We start from the raw sequence: 5194 nt of genomic DNA on the forward strand, positions 1-5194 counted from the left end.
ACTGTGTGCACCTCTAATGGCAGACAGTACTTGACTGGGGAAAAATGCTTAATAGAATTTCTCTGCAATTTTACTTCTCATCTCTTCTCTACCAGTAATTCTTTTTTTTATCAGAGCCCTACCCTAGCTGGGAGACACACCATTCTGCTAAATTTCTGCATAAGCAAATCTTTCATATGCCTGCTTCCAGCAAAGACAACAAGGCAGCTTGGAGACCACCATGTGCTGGCCCCACCTTTCAGCCCACTGCAGACTGAGTTGCTTGTGGCACAGACGTGATTTATTAAAGGTGAGACAATAGGAAGGGAAGTTTCCTTTAAGTGTTGTATCTAATTATTGCCTGAAAGAGGGAGAGGTTGTTCTTTCTGCAATGATACAGCAATTTTTCTATCATTTTTAAAATACGATTTGCCCCTGCCTACAGGAGGCACTAAACTGCACCAGTACAATCAGCTTTATTTCAGACATGTGAGAAGGTCTGGGAAGTTGAGAGCTCTTATTTGGGAACTGGAAGAAGGGAAGCTTTCAGCTGAAGTTATCTGAGAAGAGTTTGGTTAACCAGAATTCCCTGGAGAAGGGTAGGCTTTGCACAGAGGTTAAGCCATAGGAGACAGGGAAGGATGAATCTGAGAGTTCAGCCTACAAAACAAGATAACAAGCTTTTTGAAGGCACTGTAAATGCAGCTTGGCTGGTCTGGAGAGCTCTTTGTGTGACTACTTTGTCTTCAGACTCTGTGAGGAAGGAGTAGAGGGACAGAGGTGGGTTGACCTTCTCAAGCTACCTGGCCTTGAAGCCATAAGCCACTAGAGTAAGCTGGAAAACTGGGGAAACTAAGGCAGATCACTTGCTGGCTTGTGACTTGCCATAGAGTGGCAGTCTAATGCCACGTTGCTGAGCTAAATTCATACTGTTGAGGAGATCCCTGACACAATCTTTTCATGTGTTTTTTGTTTTTGTTTTGTTTTTTTTTTTTGGGGGGGGGAGGTTGTGGTGGTTTTGTGTTTTTTTGTGACTTAGAAAAAAACCTGCACTTGAATGGACTTTTTTAAACCATCCTTTCTGGTCTGGCCCTTCTGTATTCAGTCCAGCCCTGGGATTCTCACTCTCCTGCTGTGGGGCTCAACAGCCCCACAGTGTTACACGCTTGCTGGCTGCACCCAGTGGTTTGTGCTTTTGCTGTTCACCGTAGATGTTGGCTACCTTATATAATTAGAACAACCTATGAGGTGAATTATTCACTTCTACAGCTGAGCAGAAACCACATTGATTTGATTTACTGTTTTCTATTTTGTCTATTGATTTTTGAGTAGTCCCAACAGTGTGCTCCCATAACAGGCCATACAGAACTTTGTATTCAGTTTAACAATTTTATTTACAAAGGCTGTTCTTGCCTCCATGTCCCCTTGCCAAGTTACTCCAGGCATGAAGAACTAAATTTAATTTTTATGATTAATAGAGCACAGAGAAGATATATATTACACAACTCTCTCCCTGCCTTGTTATTTGGGGTGCTAAAATTGCAGTATGCTGTCTGGGAACAGCTAGGAAGTGGGAGACTTCCCACCTGACAGATCTTAGCTGTTAAAAGGCAAAAAGAACACAGATGGTTGAAATTGGATTTCTGTATAAAATGAGCAACCAGTTTCACCTGCATATCTAAGCAGATAAGTTTGTTGCAGGTACCAGGACAAAAGTAGACCTCTGAAAACTTCTGAGAGAAGTGTGTTCTCAGATGTTGCAGCCACTGACAAGCTGTACCACATTGAACACCCAGGGCTCCCAACTTCTATATAGGAGTGACTGTGTAAGGAAGGCTGCTATGGACTCGGATTTTATAGTGTGGTATTGCCTTCTGAAAAGCAGATACTGAAAATGGATAGGCTGTCAAATGAAAAATCAATAATTCCTCCCTCTATCCCATCACTTATAGAAAGAACCTGCGTGTTTAGAAGGTAAGCAGAGAATATTTTGAGGGTAGTGTTGTTATCCCTAAGTTTTTTTACAGGGTTATCTCTATCATTCTCATCACAGCAGGGTGTCATGGTTTTTAGCTGGGATAGAGTTAATTTTCTTCACTCTAGCTGGCATAGTGCTGTGCTTTGAACTTAGCATGAAAAAATGTTGAGATAACACACCGATGGTTTGGCTGTTGCTGGGCAGTGCTTGTACTAGTCAAGGACTTTTCCAGCTTCCCATGCTCTGCTGGGGGCACAAGAAGCTGGGAGGGGAGGGGGCACAGCTAAGAGAGGGGATCCAAACTGGCCAAAGGGATATTCCATATCACGTAACGTCATGCCCAGTATGCTACCTGGGAGGGGCTGACCGGGGGAGGGAGGCAGCAATCACGGCTCGGGGACAGGCAGCGTCGGTCGGTGGGTGGTGAGCGGCTGTATCGTTTGTGTTTGTTTTTTTTTCCTTTTCCATTTTATTATATTATCATTATTGTCATTATTATCATGATTATTATTATAATTATTATTTTATTTTAATTATTAAACTGTGCTTATCTCAACCCACAAGTTCTTTTGCTCTTCCGATTCTCTTCCCCATCCCACAGCGGTGGGGGGAGTGAGCGAGCAGCTGCGTGGTGTTTAGTTGCCAACTGAGGCTGAACCATGACACAGGGGAAAACAAAATGACCCAACTTCCTTGCTTTGTGTATTCCTCATTTGTGGTAACTCAAATACCAGACCTGTATCTGCACTCAAAGAAAGTGGGAGTTTACCTTTCCCATTACTGAGTAGTCTATTCCTCTCTCCTCATGCTGGCCTTGGAAACCTAGGTGATCTCTTACAAAGTTTAAGGAAGCCCAGGTGAACTTTTGTAAATATGTCTCAGGGATGTTAATGCCTGGTGTTTCCCAACAGCGGTCTTTATCCTATAAGCAGCAGATTACCTGTTCTTTCAGTCCACTCTTCCTGCAGATGAGCTAAAACCTAACTCCACACAGAGGTCCCAGCTAAAGAAGTGTCCACTGTTCCCTTTCACTCATCGTGAAAGAACTCCTATGCTCACTTGGACTTTAATTAAATTTTACCCGTACATTATCTCTCCCTTGTCCTGTTAGACAATTTTCTTGTTTTCATGGAACGGCCTTGGAGTCCATGGTCTCTCTGTTATTTCTGCTTGTAGTTTATAAAAAGCCATGAGCAGAAGTTAATTATCAATAGCAAGAGGTGCAGGTGAAAGTCAGGACTCTCAAACTGGGAAGGATGTTCTCACCATACCTCAGCAGGACAGAATTCAGCAAGATGAATTCTGGGCAGATGTTCTTTTCTCCAGAAGTGACTGCAGGGCAATTCAGACCTGGGCTATAAGCCAGGTGGGCTTCCGGCATGTTTCGCACACAAAACTGTGGCAGAAATGTTTGAAAACTTTAGGATGAGCAGGGTGGCTTTAGAAAGTACCTGGGGTCATTAGCTGATACATTTTCTCCATTAAGCTTCCAAGGCATACAACAGAGGTAAGCTTTTGGTGGAGAGTAAACAAGGGAGAGACAGAGGGCAAATTTCCCTCCAGATCTGTAAGTCTAGCCTTCTGATTACTTTAAGCCTTACCTGTAAAGAAAAACAATTATCACTCAGTAAAATGTTTTAAATTCTTCTGTTTGGTTTAATACTGTGTAAAAACCAGAAGCAAATCTGAGAGAAAAAAAGTTTTATGAATGATTTGCTATCATATGTCTTTGATTTCCCAAGACTTATGTACAGAGAATGAGATGCCTCATACTTCACACTTTGTGCAGTTCTAGGACATAAGTCCTCTCCTTCCATGGGAGCCAAGGCATCGCATATAAAATAGGTCAGCTGAATTGCCTCCAGCAATTGGCTTTAACACAGGATCAGACAACTGTAATCATATGAGAACATGAACCTTAGCGTTAGGGTCCAATTTTCAGAAATAATTTCACCTAGCTTGCTAGTGCTTAGCATGCACAAAAGCAGCCCCAGAGGCTAAGGAAGGAGACTGAATCAATAGTTCTCTTTGGACTGGCATCTGCTTCTCACTGGGGAAACTTTCTTTCTCCCCTTTATACTGCGTATTCTTTCATAATATACTTTCAGCAACTGCTGAACTAATCAAATTAATCTTCCTGGCAAGGCATGCACAACAATGCCAAATCTAAAGAAGCAAGAAGACACAGAGTTTCTATAATGTCTGATTTACTTAAAAAAAGACTACACTTATTCCTTGATTTGATTCCAAACATATTATGGGCTTCCTTAAAAATGACAAAGAATTGGATGCTTCCAGGCTAACTGGAAATGAAACATTTTCAGTACATGGACTTGTTATTAAGGTGAGAGAAAATAAGAAGGAAATAAAACCTGTGACCCAGGGAAAAGGAAAACTTCATGTACAAGCTGTATGTAAACAGATTGAGTGTTGGGATTGTGCAAAACTAAGACATAAAGCAGAAAACCAAGAGGATTTAAGCAAAGAAAATTAGAAACCTAGCTGAAGACCACCTCTGATCTAATATTTATGCCTGTCCTTGAAAATTATGTCTCAAACTTTATCTTATGAGTTTGATAAAAGCAGGATGTAACTGCACGCACCTTCTTTGAACATAAAGGTCACTCAAATGGTGATCTCCCGTTCCCTCCTTTCTCTCCACTTCAGTCATTAAAATGTACTTTCTGCTCTGCTCCCTTGATAAGCTTTATTTGAAGATAGTACGAGCTTTTGCCAGTTTCACATTGTGGCTTTCTGTAATGGCATCTCCTGCCTTTTTAGTAGTAAAATGTAAAATTATCTTCCAAAAAAGTCCTGTCCCTCAAAATGTCTAACACCGTTGTTGCCTCGTACCTACAGTGTGCTGTATGCAAGTACATGGCGTGATGGATTTGGAGTTCACATCAATGTCTTTTGAAGTTCACGCCATTAATGCCGCATCCACAATTGCCCTGATATGCATGTGTCTGAGGTCACACACAGAGGGGAAAAGCACACCTTAGAAAATGACCATAGAATCTCAGACATTGGCAAAGTTAATTGTCAGGTGATTAGCCACCTCTGAGCTCAGTACTGCCACAGCTAGTTTAAATCTGGCTTGGTTGCGTCTATCTAACATTGCAGGGCAGGGATACTCGAGGAAATCTCTTTGCTTTTTAGACAGGTCTGCTAATAATTATTTTTTAAGGTCTCACAGTTTGAAAGCCTGTAGAATCTAAGAAGTGTCTCCTCTGGTCA

The 5194-nt window shown here is 41.7% G+C and overlaps 1 long non-coding RNA gene across 1 annotated transcript in view; it reads right to left on the reverse strand.

Annotated features, from left to right (window-relative positions):
- The window catches only part of LOC142064604 (uncharacterized), a 74516-nt gene that overhangs the window by 25853 nt on the left and 43469 nt on the right, over positions 1 to 5194 (reverse strand). The gene's annotated exons all lie outside the window — the stretch shown is intronic.

This window comes from Phalacrocorax aristotelis, chromosome 14 (genome assembly GCF_949628215.1).
Source record: "Phalacrocorax aristotelis chromosome 14, bGulAri2.1, whole genome shotgun sequence".
In the NCBI taxonomy this organism is placed as follows: domain Eukaryota; kingdom Metazoa; phylum Chordata; class Aves; order Suliformes; family Phalacrocoracidae; genus Phalacrocorax; species Phalacrocorax aristotelis.